Source organism: Python bivittatus, unplaced genomic scaffold (genome assembly GCF_059951505.1).
Source record: "Python bivittatus isolate LINGU-HERP-01145 unplaced genomic scaffold, Pbiv_v1 ctg000580_np1212, whole genome shotgun sequence".
Lineage (NCBI taxonomy): Eukaryota > Metazoa > Chordata > Lepidosauria > Squamata > Pythonidae > Python > Python bivittatus.
Genome location: NW_028277087.1, coordinates 30,924,854 through 30,945,274, shown reverse-complemented (window position 1 = coordinate 30,945,274; position 20,421 = coordinate 30,924,854).

Here is a 20,421-nt window from a genome sequence, read left to right as displayed (position 1 = left end):
CCTGGAAGCTTTATTTAATTTTCTACAAAGTTTCAAGCTTGCAAGAGTCTATCAGCACCCAAATATCAGAGGCCCAGATAAAGAAATGGAAGGGTTTGATAAAAAATCAGAATCTGATCTAAGTTAAATTGAATGTAACACAGGTAAAACGGTTAATATGGTTCCTCACCTTTTATTTAGCATTTGGATTTTGCTACATTAAAAATGACACCTAAGCCTTTGGAGGTGGTTTGATAGTTGCTCAGTTTTTGCACTTCCAGTGCAAATAACATTGAACTATTTGGAGTCATGTTATGACCCAAAATATGGCAGGTTGCTATGGTCATTCTAATCATGGTTTCAGTAGCTGATTGATATGTTTCTGTTTAAAACTATTAACTGTTCTTTACTGTTTCTTCTTGCTGCCATTTGACCTTTTCTCCCATTGGAGATATAAGGAGAGGGTTTCTTAGGGTTATTCTTGCTAGTAAATTAAGCTTGATTGCCATTCTTTATAGTTAAAAGGAGGGAAGGAGTGGGATGACCAGTGTACAATTTGATGGCTCCATCAGCGTTTTCCAAATGCCATTAATAATCAGAACCCCTGAATACAGAAGGGCAAGTTAAATCATGTCACTGAAACAACAAACAGCTTTAGTCAAATGTATTGGCATAGGATTAAAAATGTATCAAGTATGTATTTGTCTTCTCAATGGGAAGCTTTTATTAATAGTTTGAAGAGTGGAAAGCTTAGCCTTATACAATAAGCACTATAGCAATTTAAAAAAAAATTAATGTGCAAAATTGCAGGATACTAAAGTTGCTGTTAAAGCTTCTCACCAGTTCCAGTAATTTCCCTACTTAGAATCCATTCTTTCCCTTTTGCAGAAGAGTGTCTCCTGGTGGTCAGAGCAGAAATGTGGTGGTACCAGGATGAACTGGGGGTTCTACCAAGTTTAATGACTTTGCTGATGTCAAAATATTGGGTATTGCAGTGCAGGAATACAACAGCATGGTATTCCTGGGGAATGTCTCAGTTCCAGGGAAATGGTTTCATTTCTTGGGAAACGTCTCATTCATGGTTCCTCTTAATTTGGCTTCATCTGGGTAATTCTGGCTGGTGTAATGAATTTCAAGGGATGAGCAGAATCCAAAAAAATGTGTTTTCTTTTTTTATAACAAAGTTCTACTGAAACAATAAGATCTCAGTGCCAGGAGATTTAGAAATATAATCCCTTGGAATTAAATGGTCTTTACTTAGAGTTAAATGAAATTAGGGTACAGTTGTATTGTGTCTAGGAACAAACTGAAAGCTTGTTCCTAGTCACTAGTTCTACCATGAATCTAAACCAGCTTCATTTTGTTTCTATGTGAAATTCAAAATGTTGGTAGTTATCTTTGAACTCTTCTTTGGTATAAGCCTGCTTGCACAGGGGGATAATCTTAGGAAGCTTACCTGTATTTTGCAAGAATCTCTGAGATAATTAATATATTAATAATTAATTAATAATAATAAATAATAATAAATAATAATTAATAATTAATAATACAATAATAATATAATTAGGATTATAAAGGTGGCTTTTCAGTAGCTCCACCTAACTTTTGGGACTCCCAAGTGAGTGTCTCATCTTCTCATTGTCTTCTTGAAATGGGTGAATACAATTTAAGGAAGTCTTTTAACATATATTTTAAGATGCTGTTTTAAACAACCTCCACTGAAAATACATATTAATCTGGGTGAATTTTTTATTTAAGTTATTAACTATTGTGACTGACTCCAGAAACTTCTGTGGATGGTCACAGGTTTTTAGAGCTACCTCATCCTCCAGAATGAAGATACAATGCATATCCTTGGACTCCATCTAGCCGTAACATCCATGACCTTACAGTTTCCATCTTGCATGTTGTTACCAATGTTGTTTACAGTTTCTTTCAGAATTTTGTGTGTAAAAGGAATCACCCCAGTTCAGTTTCATTACACTTCCTGTAAGGAGCAGCCTGACTATGATCTGTGCCATCACTTTACAACTATCAGTTTGCTTAGACCACAACTAGTTTGCCATCAGGAGTCACTTCAATATGAATTATTATGGGATTTCTAAAATTAGTTTATATTCATCATATCATCTTAGGGCATCTCCCATATCCTTGGCAACTGCCTTTGAGAATCTAGGACTCTAGCTCTGTTTTAGTGAAGGAAATGTGTTGGAATGTGAACTCAATTCAGTTGTAGAATCTATAAAATGAGATAGTGTGATCTGTCCGATTGGATTTTTTTTTTCCCATGGTGAATCATTTTAGAAGCCCTTTAACCACAACCTCAGATCTGATACTCTTCTTTCACAGTTAAACAGAAGCATCCTCAACTTGAGAACTATATCCTACAATGACCTTTTCTGTTAATCTCTTCCTCACAGCTGCCAGCTTTGGTTTCATCACTTCTATCTCTTGACCAAATCTGTTCCAATCTGTCCTTGTCAGCTCTACTCCAGACCCTTATCAGTGCTTGACCGAACCGACTAGTTTCTTATCTCGTTGAGTCCCAGAGACAAGTTTCATCCATGCACTCCATTTCTAATAGGACTGTATTATAGTGCCCTGTCATTGCTGATGTAGGATGAAGCAGACCTCTTTGGTTTGAAGCTCAGAAGTGGACAGGAGCTTTCAGGTTCATACATCCCATTCTAAGTTCTTGTTTAAAAAGCATGATAAGAATAAGTTTTAAAAAAGGGGAGGGGGGAGGAGTGACATCTACAGTCCAGCAAAGTCAGTGACAAACTTTTGACTGATTGCAACAATATGGATGGCTCCTATTAACATACATAGTTGTGTCAGGAAGTTCACTGTCCTCTAGGAATTAAAACAAACATCATACAGGGGTATTTCTTCCTCAGATTTAAAAACAAACATGATTTTAATAATCTGATAGGGATAATGTAAAATGAAATAATTTAGTTAAATTCTTATGAAATTTAATTTTTGATGTGAATCTTTTTTTTTTTTTTTTGAAGGAGTGGAATTAGGTTTTTTTAAAGTGACTGCTGAAAATTTCCTTTTTAAAAATTGTAACTTACCTAGAAAATGGCTGATTTTCCTCACTGCTTTTCCCTACAATGCTTTTATAATGCTTTGTAGGAATTCATGTTCAGAGAGATTTCCTTCTTATTCATAGTCACTATAAGCTTGCATTAATTTCTGACCCTTGTTTTGAATTTCTTATTGCGCTGAACTTAAAAAAAAAAATCTACAGTATTGCTGTTCAGAAGACGAGATCTGAGAATTCTAAAACTTGCAAATATGTCCATTTGAGTGGACATATGAATAACAGTAGAGTAGCAGGCTACTGTGGACCCACCCCTGCCCCAGGCTCTATTTCTTCTTTCCCTCTGCTAGTTCCAGAGAGGGAGTAGACATCCATTTGGTGTGATTCCATCTGCCAGCCAGGTGCTTTGATTCTGGACTATGGGTTTCCCACTGTGTACTGATTTCCCCTTTGGGTGAAAGCCAGAGGAGGAGATTGGTGGATTGGGTGAAAGGAAGGGGACCCTAACCAGCGGGTGAGAGCTGCAGGATGGGGGGGGGGGTGTTCCTGGGAGTGCATGAGCTTGGGTGTGTCTGTGCTTGTGGGTGGAGTGAGGGAAGTGGGTGCTGGGTACCCTGATGGTGCTGACAGCCAATGAAGCTGAAGTGCCTTGGGGTGCCTGGCTTCCCCTTCCTGGGATGGATGTGATTGAGTGTTATGGGAGGTTCCAGCCTTGGGAATTGGGGGGGCCTGGACTGGGGGATAGTGTGGCCTTTGGGGGGATACAGGCAGGCCAATATTATGGTGGTAATGGGCGTGGGGAGATATGGCGGGAGATGGGGCATGGGCCATTCTCAGGGAGCATGTGACCAATGTCTAATACCAGCTTCTTGGTCTCAACCTCTTTATCCAGTCAGCAGACCTTCAGAGGCCCCAGCTTTCAGCTGCAGCTTCTAAATACCAGGTCGGCCTGTAATAAGGCCTCCCTCATCAGTAATTTAATTGTTGATGAGAGGGCTGACCTGGCATGTATCACCAAGACCTGGCTTGGCCCAGAAGGGAGGTGGCCCTTTCAGAGATATCCCCAGCTGGATTTTGAGTGTGGCATCAACCAAAACCCCGGGGCAGGGGTGAAGGTGTAGCAATTGTCATCTGGGAATCATTTCCAGCTTTCAAGAGCACTGCACTCACAGGATATGAGAACCTGTTCATTAAGTTGGGCTCTAGGGATCAGTTAGGATTGTTGCTGTTGTACCAGCCTCCCTGCTGCATAGCAACCTCTCTGCCTAAGCATCTTGACTCCATCTCTGGGTTGTCAGTGGAGTTGCCTAGACTTATGGTCTTGGGAGACTTCAATCTGCCTTCTCTGGGAATCAGTGGCTCAGGAGTTTATGGCCACCATGATGGCCATGGGCCTATCCCAGGACATACAGAGTCTGACATGAGACAGTGGTCAAAAACCAGATCTGGTGCTCCTATTGGAGCAGTAGCTATGTAATCTGAAATTGGGGGAGGTTTTGGTCTCCCCCTTGTCATGGTCAGGTCACGCCCTGATTACTATGGGATTCTCTGGCACCGTCATCCATTGCAGGGAGGCCAGACCCATTAGATGGGTCTGCCTCTGGTGACTGATGGACCCTGATGGGTTTCAGAGGGAGCTGGGGGCTGTTCCCGCTGGTCTGCTGCACAGTCCATCTGAAGCCATGATCCCCACTTGGAATAAGAGGGCAGCTGAGGCCTTGGATCAGATCACATCTGTGCAACCTCTCTCTTCTCATGGATCCCATCACTCCTCATGGTTTATGGAGGAGTTAAGGCAGATAAAATGAAGGAGGAGACATCAAGAGCATCACTGGCATTCTGCAGGGGATGAACTCAAACGGACATGAGTTAGAGCTGCTATTAAGCCTATCTTGTGGTAATAAAAGTGGCGAAGTGTCAATACTTCTCCACCCTTATTGTGTCTTCAGAGAGCTGTCCTGTGGCCCTGTTTTGGATGACATGTGCCCTCTTGGGTAGAGGGGGCTTGGAGAACCCCTTGCAGGGGTATGTGAAAGAATTTGTTCAGTATCTGTCAGACAAAGTTGCTTGAATTCACTCACAGTTAGATGCTGGCCTTGTTGCAGGTCCAGGGGAGATGCCTGGGGAGGAATCTTGCCCAGTTATCTGGCAACAGTTTGAACCTATTGGGCCTGATGAATTGGATAAGGTCCTTAGGACTGTGAACTCAGCCACTTGCTCTTTAGATCCATGTCCTTCCTGGCTGGTTAAGGCAGCTCGGGGGTGTCATGTGAGTGGGTTTTAGCAATGGTAAATTCTTCTTTGAGTGTGGGGGTTGTTCCATTACCTCTTAAGGAGGCTTTGGTTTGCCTTCTCCTCAAGTAGCCATCACTGGACTCCATTCTACTTGAGAATTTTCATCCAGTATCTAACCTCCCCTTTCTGGGGAAGGTGGTTGAGAAGGTGATTGTGCAACAGCTTCAGAGGACCTTGGATAAAGTGGATTATCTGGATCCTTTTCAGTCAGGATTCAGACCCAGGTATGGGATGGAAACAGCACTGGTTGCACTTTTGGATCATTTCTGGATGGGGATTGTGCATCCATCCTTGCCCTACTTGACCTCTTGGCAGATTTCAATACCATCAACCACAGTATCCTTCTGGATTGACCTAGAGGATTGGGAGTGGCTGGCATGGTGATGTGCTGGTTCACCTCTTTTCTCTGGGGTTGATGCCAGTCAGTGGAATGGGGGGAGATCCCACCCTTGGTGCCACCGGGGTCAGTGCTATCTGCTCCTATTCAACATCTACATGATGCCACTGGATGAGCTCATCCATCATCATGGGGTGAGGTATCATCAGTACGCTAATGATACCCAGCTATACATCTCTGCCTCTGGCAAATTAAGTGATGCTGTGGATGACTTATCCTGGTACCTGGAGGCTGTGGGGGTCTGAGTGGGGAACAACAGGCTTCGGCTGAACCCTGGCAACACTGAATGGCTTTGGGTTTTGGGGCCCACTGGTTCTAGGATTGTGCCACCTTTGGTGCTGGATGGGGTTGCATCACCCCAGAGAGACTCCATGTATAATCTGAGGTCCTCCTAGACTCATGACTCTTGCTCAAAAAGCAGGTGGCAGTCATGGCTAGGAGGTCCATTGCTCAACTTTGTATTGTGCACCAGTTGTGCCCATTCATAGATTGAGGGGCTCTACTCATAGTCACTCATGCCCTAGTCACCTCCTGATTGGACTACTGTAATGCAGTAGATGGCATTGAAGAGTATCCAGAAGCTTCAGCTGATACAGAATGCATCAGCACAGGCAGTTATGTGTGTTTCTAGAAGAACACACATTATACCTCTGCTCTGCAAGCTGCATTGGTTGCCAGTCTGTTTTTGGGTCCAATTCAAGATGCTGTTTTTGACCTTTAAAGCCCTATATGGTGTGGGACTGAGTTGTCTGAAGGACCGCCTCTCTCCAAGTACATCTGCCTGCCCCACCAGATCCAGCAGAGGATGCAGATCCTGTTGACTAGGGAGCTACACTTGGCAGGTCCTAGGTAGTGGGCCTTTTCTGCTGTGGCGCCCACTTTATGGAACATTCTCCCCTTCCAAAGTAAGTCTGGTATCATCCCTTTTGACTTTCTGAAAGTCCCTCAAGACCTGGTTGTGCCTGGGGACCCCAGAGGACTGGTGAAATATTGAGGTGGCTCCACTGTTAGCAACACTGGCTCTTCCCCCAATATTTATATTTATTTTTTATTTTTCTGTTAGCTTTATGTTTTATAATTTTAAAGCTTTTACTAATAATATTATTAATAATTGTCTTGTAAATATTGATTGTTTTTTAGCTTTGTTGTTCGCCACTCAGAGTCACTTGTTTGTGAGATGGGCGGCCATATAAATTTGACAAATAAATTAAAAAAAAAAAGCAGATCTTTGCAAGAATGTAAAGATTTGAAGTAACTAAATTATTTCTCTGATGAGGACTTCATATCCTTATTTCTTTGTGTCACTTCCCTACCCTTAAAAATCTCTTGAACAAGCATAGATTCTTAAGTAGATATCTCTGTGCAGAGACTGTGATGCTTCAGTCATGAACTTAGACTCTTAAGCTACAGCATCCAGATCAGGCAATATAAAAACTCTCACTGCTATTTGGAGAAGCTTGTTTTGTAGACTGGAATATGATTCCAAAGCATCTTCCTGTAAGGAAAAGAGTTCAGTGACAGAGCTCATGGTTTGCGTGAAGAACTTTCTATATTTAGCATATGGCAACTCCAGAGAAAGTGGGTGCCAAGAAGGACACTGACTTGTCCTGAGACAGGGTTAGGGACTGGCAGCACCAAAGCTGTAGTTATATAGAAAGGAAAAGAATTATACATTACATGAATGAATAGGCACATAAATGGCATTGACCATAAAAATTACATTTCTGGAATCATGGTCTGGAAGATTATCTAGATGATGGTAGCATGTACCTCACAACGTATGGTAAAAATGTATTATGGCTGAAATAAAATGAGAGTTTATTTCTAGGACATCTCCCTCTGTCCCTGTGAATGTGACAAGGACTAGGTTAGCTCTCTGTTGACACAATCCTGTCATACCTAAAGGATCTACTCCCTTCCCTAAATAAAGCCCCTTAATCTTTCCTTATGGGAAACAATGAAATATTTTGTACCTTAACAAAGGTGGAATGAAACTGAATAAAGACAGTGGATGGAGATCCAGCCCTGTACAACTGTCTGAGATACTTTGTTGATCTTTCTCTTCATAGATCTACTGTAACTTGGCAAAACCACAGATATTCCATGAAATTGGAGACACTACCCAGTGTTTCTCAACCTTGGCTACTTTAAGATGTGTGGACTTCAACTCCCATGCTGGCTGGGGAATTCTGGAAGTTGAAGTCCACACATCTTAAAGTTGCCAAGGTTGAGAAACACTGCACTAGTCTAATCCCATCAATGTTCCACCACTCATTAGCAAGGAAAAATAGCTATTTCCAGCACTGCTGCCATTTCTAAAAAGATCATTTTTTCTTTTCAACAAAACGGCTCTCTTTATGTAGACCAAACATACCCAGTTTCCCTTCTATGGTCCTAAAATCCTGACAGCAAATCAGAATCCTAGAATTTCCTGCCCCACAATTCAAAAGCTTTATGAAAGGTAAGAACTTTCATAAGGAGCTGTTCTCTGTACCTCTTCCTCTGTAAGTTGAAACCCAATGATTGTTGTTTCCATAAAGTGTGTGATCTTCCTCCTCAGAGTTGTGCTCCATTTTTCACCTTCTATGACTATGTGTTTAGTTGAAGCATGGTGAGTTTCATCAGGAGGTCTTTAAATCAAATCCACTGGAGGTTGGTAGATGAAATCCAGATGACTTGTGCACTATAGAAGGGCATGGATAACTTTTGTCTAACCAAAATGTGGGTGCCAAGGAATTATTTACCAAAGACACTGGATTTGATCCCCGCCCCCCCCCCCCAAAGAATAAACTAACCACTGCCCTACTGACAAAACAAAAAGCCTTCCTGAATTAACAGAATAAGAAGATTGGCTTCTTGTCACTAATTTTGACAGAATCAAATAAATTAGGTTTATGCTAACTGCCTAATACAACAAAAAGAGGTAATCTGTAGGCATCAAATGTGAAGATGAAACAAGGGTGTGGCTAGAACCTAGGAGTGGATTGGGCTGGAAAATCCCTTAACAGGACTGAGGATTCTGTCTCAACATTTTTTTTTTTTTACTTTAACAATACTTTGTTAATGGTGACACTTCCTTTTTATCTTGCTTTGTTCCTTAGAGCTTTGTATATTTGTTGTCTGGTTGTTTTTTTCCCCCTTTTCCTCTGTGTAGATTATGGTTCAGTTGTCATGAAAGTATGTTGTGTTTCTTGCTTGCTGTCAAAAAACAGACCCACTAGCTTCTTTTCTGCCAGTAATTGTTTATTTCTGGCTGAGAGCAGGTTGGCTACAGTCTGCTGTGGATGGCTTGTCTTTTGCCAGCAAGCAAGGAACAAAATGTGTTTTTGTGGCATCTTAACATGTGGAGTGATTGAAGATCATCCCAGGTGTGAATTGACTCTGTTCATCTAGGAGAGTTCTTCCTGTTCCATCTGAGGCTTTCTTAATGGGCCCCTTTATTCTTTGGTCCTGACTTCTGGCTTGCTTCTTAGCACTTCCTGGTTTTCTCTTTGGTCCTAACTTGATCTTTGAACATGACTTCAGGTTTCAATTTCCTGGTTCTTCTAAGGGCCAAATGCATTATTTGAGCACTTGTGAGATATTTAGATGGAGAATGCACTGTCACAATCAGAAATAATAGTAATACTGCTTTTTCAATACCTTACTTTATCTAATATTTATATGGCTTTATTGTAGGAGCAGAGAGAGGCATACATAGTAGTTTATTCCCATAGCATTAATTTTATGTGGTAGATTGGATGGTGTCGAGAGTAAGGAAGATGCCCTTGACGGAGATAATGCAGCTCTGTTGCCTAAGCAAAAGGAGCTGCAGCATTTTTAACATCCAAAACAAGATAACATTCAAAAGTGGTTCAGGCAGACACCTCCCTAATTCACTGAACTAGAAGAAGGAGGAGGAAGTACAGCAAAATCAGACTTGCAAGATTCTGTTATTATAGTCTATCTCAATAGAAGTATTTTTAGCCTTCCTGTGGAGTTGATTTCCTGGTTTGGATTATCTAGTGGGGCCGGCAGGCTGAGAGACACTGACTCATCCAATGTTACCCAGTGAGCTGTATGGTTGTGTGGAACTTGGCCCTTGGATCTTCCCAGCCTAACTCCCTAACAATTGTAGTATATTGGCTATGCCTGGATGTCCCTCAGTGGTACTGTGTGAACCTTAGAGGTTGAGCAAGAAGGGAGAGGATGAAGTTCCCCATTCTGGTGACAAAACCTCAGGTAAACCCCCTGAAGAAGTTTTACTGAAGACGTTCAACAGGGAGGTTTGCTATGAAAGAAGCACACACACAATATAATACCCTATCATGAATGAAAACACTAGCAATTCTCTTTCAAGCCAAAGAAAAGAGAGAGAGAGAGAGAGAGAGAGAGAGAGAGAGAATCACACCACCAACATTTGACTGATGTTAAGGATGAAGGAGCAATGGGATGGGCTGAACCAGAGCAGCTGCTTTCTCTCCAAGGAGAAATTGGAGTTAATTATTGCTGGTATGAAGTGCTAAAAGAACGAGGGGGAAAGAGGATATTTTGAAAATGTATTTATTTATTTAAAAATAAAATAATAATGAAAGGGAGAGGCTTTCATTCTTCTTGGATTCCCTGTGGAGCCTTCAGTTCCTCGGGTGGCCTGAGGAGAGATCAGTGAAGCTATGCTTTGTAGTCTATTACTGCACAGCTGTTCATCAATTAGAATGGGGAAAATAGCCCTGCTGCTTTCAAATAGTGCAGTGGGCATGGTACATTATCAAGCAGAATGTGAAGTGACTACATGTAAACCTACATGGTATAGTTGTGTGGGGTTTTTTGAAGGGAAAATGGTGGGCGATGGCACCTCTTCCTCCATTTCTTCATCCCTCCCTTTCTTCCCAATCCTAACTTAACCTAACATTAGGCTTATTATATATTTGGATTCTCTATTCTAATAATGCACTCCACAAGCCAAGTTTTGTGATGGAAGTATCATCTACTCCACCTAGCACCCCACCTGGGGAGAAATCATTAGAAGAAGGGATTTTATTTTCAAACAAAATGCTTTTGAGAAGCAATGTGCTAAGGAAAGGAAAGGAAAGGAAAGGAAAGGAAAGGAAAGGAAAGGAAAGGAAAGGAAAGGAAAGGAAAGGAAAGGAAAGGAAAGGAAAGGAAAAAAGAGCACTTTCACTTCTGATCTACTGGCTTTGGAATGTATTCTGAATGACTGCATCTGAATAGTTGCAATGTGTTTATTTTTTCCTGATACTTACTACCAACACATACCAAGTTCTTTGTATTGCTACTCAGGGAGAGGCATGAACATGAAGGGTGAGCAGATACAGTATGGTTGATAGCCGACCTGGAGTAAAGGATTGCAATAGGAATTTCCCCCCATATTTCTTTTGTATTTGTAGTATGAAAACGTAGCATAGGCTTGAGTGAAATGGTTGATTTAGAATGGGAAATTCTTAGGTACAAGAAGGAAACTCTGCACAAGTCACTTAACAAAAGCCCAACAGAAAATAATATGGTGTTCAAAACAAAACAAAACAAAACAAAACAAAACAAAACAAAACAAGGAAGCATAAGAAAGAACATTAAATCCAGTATGATGCTTAGGGATGATATTCCTCTTCTTTATGCAGCCTTGCCACCAAGTCATTTTCCTTTTTCTTTTAATGTATCAGTGAGAGATCTGGTGAAAAGCAGATAGTTAGTGCTACTTTGCTGCCATATGCCTTTCTATTTGAAAATTTGCATAAATAGCAAAACACTAGAACAGGATTTATAACTCAGCTTCTCTTTTTCTCCAGCAACCCTTTGCTGAAAATAGTAAAGTGAGCCTTAGACCACAATTTACTCTGAAGCCAGTCATAAAGAATTTAGCAGAATGTACATCCAGGTAATGATAAGGATCACAGCTTCAGGTTTCCCAGATATCCCTGTCTCAAATGTATTACTTGGGAGCAGCTTTATATTTTAATAAAACAAATTCTGTAGCTTTTTATGTTAGGTGTCATCTAAAGCAATGGTAACATAAGACAGTATGCTAGGGGTTATATGTGAGGGGTGAGCCTTAACCATCAGTGACAAGGCCTATGGCTTGATGTATAGGGTAAAAATGAGAGGCTTTAGATTCCAGGGTGGAGAAGATACCATCATTCTCACATTTTTTCCCCAAAATTCACTTGATTCATTAGGTCTACTTTTGGTTCAGCTCTGAGAGATATAATGGGTTAAATAAAGGCCATTACACCTATGCTGGATTCCAACAGGCAAAGTTCTGATTAGTCACACAAGTGTCTCAGCCTCAGCAATATTAGTTCTGTCTGTGTTCTCTTTTCATCTAGATTGTTTTATGATTTGTTGTTGTTTTACTATTTTAGTGGTTGCATCCTATCACCCAAATCTACTGATACAGGATGTGTTATGAATTAAAAAATGAGGGCAGAGAACCTTCTCCCAGAAATTATGAAGATACGTTGCCAGTGGCAACATCTGTGGGGTGCTGTCCAAGTATCTGGCAGACTCCACTGACCCTTTAAATAATCCTCTAAACAATTCTTACCAAAGGAGGACAGGTTGCTGGCATCATTTTTGTTTTCATCAGTGCTCCTTTACGTTTCTGCAGTCTTGTCCATTTTTTAAAAATCTACATGACTGAAAGAGTAATTTTATGGGGAATTGTGAGAAACAGATTGTGACTGCAGGCTGCGCACAGCTCAACTAAACTTTGCAGGTCCTCACAAACAGTCCACTATTGTATGGAGATGCCCACAGACAGAAAGGGCCTATTTCTCAACCTGGATATGTTTGATATTTAATTATGTAAGTGTTGCAGAGGAACAGCTCCATCCACCTTGGTTCTGAATTCTGTCTGAAGTGTATTGCTATCCAAATTCACACCCAGCCTCCCCTCATTCCCCATCCCACAGTGTTGTTGGTGACAGGCCCAAGCTGTCACCAACAACATAAATCACTGCAGTTAATACACAGCACACATACAAAAAAATAAAAAAAAATAACTTAGTTAAAACCCTAGTGCATTTGACAAGTGTGAAGAGTCAATGAAAAAGCAAAGTGGGGAAAGCAAAACAACTTGACATGACAATATTGAACTCACTGTGGCTGTCAGGGAAAATGCTTTCTCAGCCCTGCAAATGGAGAGCAACTCACCATAGCATTCCAGGTTGAGCTTAAGAATTGGGGTGCAAGAGAATGCCAAAACTGAAACTGCACTGATGCTGAGTTGCACTGGCCAGATTGATTGGAAAAAGCAAGGCCCAACTGAGTGTATTTCCTGAAATACATGCTCAAATTATCCAATTCATCCTTCTTTTTGGTCTTTTAGGAAATATCATTCCAGACAAAGCAGTACACAGTTCTGATCCTTTCACCGTAGCTAATTGAAAAGGGGCATTGATTTTTACCTTCTCTGTTCAGTTCACTTCCCTCCTGAATCTGATCTCTTATATACAGAACAAAACAAAGCATCTTTTCCACCTATTTCCCTAGCAATATTCTTAGAAGAGAAACCAGCCTGAAATCTCCCAAGACCCAGGGGTTGGCATCCTATAGCCTGAAGGCTCCTTACAACTCCCAAAGCCCCTTCTCAGTGCCGTCTTTGACCATGATTGCTGAAACATGACATCACATCTTTCCACCATTTTACATTTTCTTTTACCGGCCTGACTGTTGTTCAGTTTCAACACTGTAATTAATGAATTATTAGATGAACTGAACTGATTAATTGATAAAGGCTTTCAATCATAATTAACAGCAATATGGCCCACAATGAGTTTAATTTTTCCTTTTAAAATTTGCTGATAAATAGGTAGAAGACACCTCCGTTTGAGTGCAAATTATAAGGTGCACATTTACAAAAACAATTGGTAACAATATAACTAACATAAGCAATTTTAAGAATATCATGCAGTCAAGTCAGCTAAACTGTGATGTCCTGTGATGCCTTTATCTTTCATTGCATCAGTTTATTTAGTGATAAATAGTGTCCCTTTACAAAATCCCTATCTAGTGAGGCTGTTTTGTTTTTTTAATTATTGACAGATACATGGGAGGCAGTGAAGGACAGGAAGGCCTGGCGCGATATGGTTCATGGGGTCACAAAGAGTCAGACACGACTTAACGACTTAACGACTGAACAACAACAACATAAACTGCATTTTACTGTATGAATCATACACTGGGCCCATTATTCCCCTTTAGCTCTGGCAAGAACATTTGTGCTCCTTAAAGGCTTGTAGAGAAATTCAGTTACATTCAGGGACCCATATCTCTGAGTGTAGGACTTGAGGATTATAAGAGCATCTTGGTTATGATGGTATTATCCCAACAATTTAGGCAGTCAAGAGAGTATGTATTATTTTCTCCATTGAGAGTCCTAAAAATGAATGAAGATGACAGCAGGCTTGCATTGTAGACTTATTTGATCTCCCCTTAATTATTTTATTTTGATACAGAATTAAGAAGGAAGAAAGGAAGGAAGGAATCTTACTGGAGGTGTCTTGAACTTTGGTGGGAAGAATTTAAAAAGTGATAGCCTATTCAGTTCAAGCCAGAAGAGTACATGATAGGAAGTAGCCTATTATTATTATTATTATTATTATTATTATTATTATTATTATTATTATTATTATTATTGCTTTCTCTTTTAATGTGTTCCTCCCTTAAAATAATTTTCCTTCAATTGCTTGCAAAAATATGCCATTGATATATACCAGTACCAAAGGCTGATGTAGATCTACAGCTGTTTGGGGACATGTCTGGGAGCTTGGAACCTATGAATCTATTGCCTTTTCCACTAAGCCAGTCTCCATATGCCCTGGAGATGCCTCTTTCCCCTCTCTCGGACATCAGTCCAACATTCCACTGCTGGAGAAATACTGGCCTCTGAGATTTCTCTAGCATCTAGAAGGAAGATTTGAGATTGGATTTCCACCTTCAGAGGTGGACCTTTTTCTCTATTGGGGAAACTTCTAGTATATTCCACAGCCTCCCAGGGAATGTAGGATTGGAGTTTTATTGTTCTTTTATTATTGATAAAACTTTCAACAAGCATGCAGTACGCTTACATTTATAACAGCTACAAACGTCCTTTATTGCAAAGGCATTTCAGCAAGCTTTCTTCTGATGTGTTCACTTATTTCTTCCATCATTCCACAATTATGCATCATTTTTCTTTCTTTCTGAAATGCAGCTCTTTCAAGATAGATTTTGATGGGCAGTTAGATGTGTTCTTCCTGCAGATAAGTTTTGTCTTAACATATCATTCTGAAGAGCATTATCCTATTGAGCAAATAGAATAAAATGACTATCTCCTGGCTTGCTGTGCTATTTATAGTGATTTTTAAACACATACATTTGCATTCACACACATACAAACACACACACACACACAGAGACAGAGAGAAGAGTAGTGCCACATAATTTAATAGAATTGTCAGTTATTGCCCAGGAAATTGTGGAATGTTACATCTTTTTGTGAATAACCTTGTGCATAGGAACATCCTGGATTAGGTTTACATTTGTAGTTCTTTAAGATTGTCCCAATGAAAGGTCCTGGCCCCAGATGTTCCAAGATCTCATCTACTAAAAATGGATTCATTGAAATATTTTTGGTTCAGATGAGTTTAAATTGTATAGTGTTATACAAGTGCTTTGCCCAAATTTTGCAATCTGAATTAAAAAAAAAATCCTGAGAATCCACATTTCTTTTTGAAAATTATATGCATAATTTTCTTAAATACATGAAGTTTTATTACAATTTTTGAGGAAAAAGACTATGAATTGTAGAATGTGTAATCAGAATGATTGTGACTCAATCCAGGTATGACCTTGAAAATATGAATTATGTATCAACCAAATTAAATTCTTCTTCACCCCTACTTATTGCTGATATTTTATTCAGTCTATACTTTAAACACAAATAACAGCAGGATCTATTGTTTCTAGTTTGGATTGACTCTAGTTGAGTTCTCCAGATTTGGCAGAACTGGAGAATGTAAAACATAAAAATGTAGTGAGAAAAACATAACTCTGACAAGACTAGAAAGCATACTAGGAATTCAAACTAGAAGCAATAAATTGCACCATTGCTCCTGTTCACAATATAGATACATGTAGATATAAATTAGCATATATTGCAGTGGAATAATTAAGAAGTCCCTTTAATTTCAAGTGACAATATTCCAAATTCTACTTGTGTTTCAAAAATCCAGGTAACTGGAATATATGAGCAGGCTCTAATGTGCTATGATGCAGAAGCTGTGAAGACGTTACTTAGTCATATATTCTACAATTAGGTTTCCAGGCTGGTCCCTGTGGCTATAGTTTGCACTGGTCTTTCAGGTCAACCTTGAGCTAAGGAAGGATGTGCCTAAGTAGACACTGAAAAGCCCCTTCCCCCCCCCCAAAGTAACAAAAACCATATTACATTACTATAGGAAATTATTCAGCCTACTTTTTAAACAGATCATTGACCCCTGACCACATGACATAATATTGATCAGTCTTTCCATTACACCAGTAGAGAGCCAGCTCACAAAGAGAAACCCAACATATATTAGTGATTCAAGATTGTAAATCTGGAATTGAACTGTCTTTCTTACATTGAAGAGTAATCTTTTTTGCTGCACCCCATGCTTGATAAATCCATAATTCTTCATGTAGTGATAAACTCCACATTGTGGATCTACAGTTTAGAAATACATTTACAACTTTAAACTTTATGGATCTTTGCAACACTGTATTAACAAATTTAAGGATATTAAACAAAAACAGGGCAATAGTAAGATAAACCCATGAATAAGTGTACTCTCACTCATCTTACACTTTTAGCATAGTGAAATTAATACATTATCTGGAGTATCCAGTAAATGTGAAAAAGAACCTTTTGTTGAATTAGTCTCATTTTAAGTTTACAAGAAACATGCCTACTATTCTTTAAGACTGTTAGTCATTGATTTATTAAAATGGGATATTCCAACTCTATACCAGATTTCTTGCAGATAACTAATATTCCATTTGTTTATTTAAAAATACTGTAGACTTAGAAGCATCCAAAATGCATTCTAATACTGACCGTAATTCAGCAGTTTCAGTTCTATAAATTCTATGGAATTTATTTTCATATCTATTAGATGTTGTTAAACACTAGGATAAAGGCTAGACATGTGTGGATCAATAAAAATATGAGCCCTATCTGTATCCATTTTTGTTCATTATTTTCCATGATAGATAGGGTTTTATATGTAAGGATTCCCGCTGTATGTAGTTTTAAACAAAACATTATCCCAGATACCATTTTAGCCTTTATTAGAAGATATCTTTTGTTAAATACATTTCCTACATGTAGCCTTTTAAAATATACCATACATTACTCAGATGTAATTCCCTCCCTTTCCTCTATGTTTTTGTATGTATCAAAACATGCAATATGCCTTTGCAGGCACATTTCTTTCAAACATTTTTGTGTGTGTAGAAAGTTTTGACCTGAAGAAGAGAGACACAAAGAAAATGTTTTGATAGATCTTGCAAATCCCCTCCCATAGAAATTTAAGGTGAATTTCTTTTACCTCTCCAGTTAAAGCTTAAAAATGATTTTAAAAACTGGTGTGTATTTCTGCTTTTGGGAGGCTTTTACTGGCAGTTAAAACCACTTTGAACAATTGAATTTAGTTGCAAAATCACTATAAGGTGTTTTTTTTTTAACTTTTGTTGTTTTTGATAGTTATTTTGATGCTTCACTTGATGCAAGAAGTATAATACAATTATCATCTGAGAACTATAAATACAGAATAGAGAAAAGTATTTTAACTTTGGAAGATTTCAAGGATATTTGGTAACAGTGTACTGAAAGCTTTCTCTTAAGATTGTCTGATACTATAAAAATGGGTTTTAAAGAGGAGAAAGAAGAGGAAACAACTGAGAATCAGGCTGTTTTGGATATGGATTTAAAAATGATAGAATACAAGAATGATATTGGCAAAGATGCTATACAGGACTTACAAATGAAACCGGCTGATGTTTTAATAGCTAAAAGGGACATTACAAATAATAAATCAGAAGAGTGACTTGGATGCGTGGATTTCAGTGCAAAAGAGTGACTTGGAATCTTTTTTATTTTGGACTTACAAAAGAGATGTGTTACACTTATGAAGGAGTTTCTGGGAAAAGATAAAGAGAGAATGAAAAGAAATCAGCTTTTGGGACATTACTTAAAAAGAATAAACATCAAGGCTTTTAAAACCAAAAAGAAGGATTATAAAGTTGGTTTGTTTGATCAAGGTTAAAATATATGATGCTTTCTTCTCCTTCTCCTTCTCCTTCTCCTTCTCCTTCTCCTTCTCCTTCTCCTTCTCCTTCTCCTTCTCCTTCTCCTTCTTCTTCTTCTTATTATTGTTACATCATATTTATATGGCTGCTCATCTCGCTTTTACAAGTGACTCTGGGTGGCTTACAATGTTATTTATATACTAACAATATATAAATTAAAAACTAATAGTTTTTAATGGATTTTTATGGAGTAGAACTGAATGACAAGGCCTTAAAGATTTGCTATTAGATAAGATATGGGGAGAAAAGGTTTTTTGCTATATGATTAGAGAAAGTGATGGGTTATGTTGTTAAAATTAAAAGAAAGTATTAAATTTGTGAAGGAATTTCTGAGAGGAGATGAAAAGAAAATGATAAGAAATTAACTTGTGGGATATTATTTGAAGGGTTTGAAGGAGGCTCTGGCAAACCACTTCCGAAACACTTGCCTTGAAAACTGCAAGGACTTGTCCAAGCAGTCACTGCAGAGTCAGTAATGACTGAGCGCAGATTAAAAAAAAAAAAAAAAGATTAAGATTTTCTGGTAGCTCTTCATGGAATTGTTTTTATTAAGTTTGAAAAATGAACTTTTATAGGTTTGGTTATAGATACAAGATAAAATATGAGAAGAGATTTTTGTTGTATTTTTAGAGAAAATGATAAGTTACTGTGTAAAGTAAAGGAAATGAAATGAAATTGATTTACTTGTTTAATGTTATATATATTGTTATTTCTGGTAACTCTCAATGGACTTTTGCTGATTAAGATTGAATTATGAGGTTTTATTATTTACTAATAGATAAAAGATGAGATACGGGATGAAGAGATTTTTGGTTAAAGCGTTAGAGAAGGTGATAAGTTAGTGAAATTGTTTGTACTTGTCTTGATGAAGGGGGAAGTCATTTCTTTATATATTCTTTTTTTCCCCTTTTCTTTACATTTTTTCCTTCCCCCCTTTTTTTCCTTCTTTTCCCTTTGTACTTTTTATTCTTTCTTTTTTTCTTTTTATATTTTTCTTAGTTTCTATTAGTTTTTTATCTCTGTATTTTTAAACCTTAATAAAAATATTATTAGGAAAAAAAAGAAAATTATAGAGTGCTTGAAACATCCCATTTTTTTTGTGATCTGAAGCTCTTTAAAAAAGGGAGGTTTGGATTCACTGCAATGCTGACATGATGGGGATTGGATGGTTTATCCCAGTGTTGTCCAAACTTGGCCACTTTAAGATGAGTGGACTTCAACTCCCAGAATTCCCCAGCCAGCCATGCTGGCTGCGGAATTCTGGGAGTTGAGGCCCACTCATCTTAAAGTGGCCAAGTTTGGACAGCACTGCCTTACTCATTAGAATTTCTTTGGAATTGTCCTCTCTTTGAAAGAATTGCTCAAAGGAATTCTTGCCTCAAATGGAATGAGAACTGATAGGGGGAAAAGTGCAGGGCTCCCACTCAACCTCCTGATCCATCTTTCAGACTTTCCCTGCAGTTCTCTCAACCATCAGGACAAAGAAATATGAAGGGCTGCAATTAAGAGAGAGGGTAAAGAATTTGTCTGAGACACCACACAGATAAACTGTTTTTTCCTTCTTCCCCAGAATTGCAAAGAAGAAGCAAATCATCAAGAACTTAGCAACCAAAAGCCAGACAAGCCACATTTTGGTTGGGGTGGGGGACTGAATAACCCAAGGGAAAAATGTTTCGGGGCAGTATATTTTAAGGATGGGATGTTAAGAGCAGTTATTTATTGCACACAACAGAGATCTATCTATTTGCATTATATCTATAAGAGATGTGTTCACTTCTATATCTAGGTTATAATTTTACTCTACCATTTGTTGAGAAAGGCTGTAAAACCAGAACTATGGGCATCAGGAAGTCAAATATTAAGTGAAGACTTTTCTCCTTTCTTCAAAAATGTATTTTCTCTGTATTCAACCCTTCATAAGACTTGCGTCCTTGTTTTGTTCACAGTCTCTAAGAAGTAAGCATTCAGCATACATAGGATTGTAATTTCAAAAGGAACAGGGAAACAAATGTACAGAGCAACAGCAGAGAGATGCAAATATTCATTAGTATTCTAATTCTTAATCATTTCTTCAGTTGTTCTCCTGAAAAGAAAATGTTGAGATGATAGAATAGCAAATTCAGTTCTAGCTGAAAACATTTCAGTGCATATCTATATACCTATATGTTCAAATTAAGCTACTGGTTATTCACTGGCCTTTCTTTCTCTCTTTCTCTTTTCCCCCCTTTATTTTAAGGATATAAATTCTAACCATGTTTTGTGTGAAGGGTCTCAGTGCATACTGACATTGTGAGTGTCAGCTCCAGATCACTTTAATCAGAGAATGGATATGCATGATAAAACGGATAAGGGACTTTAATCAAAAAATCCGCTGGTC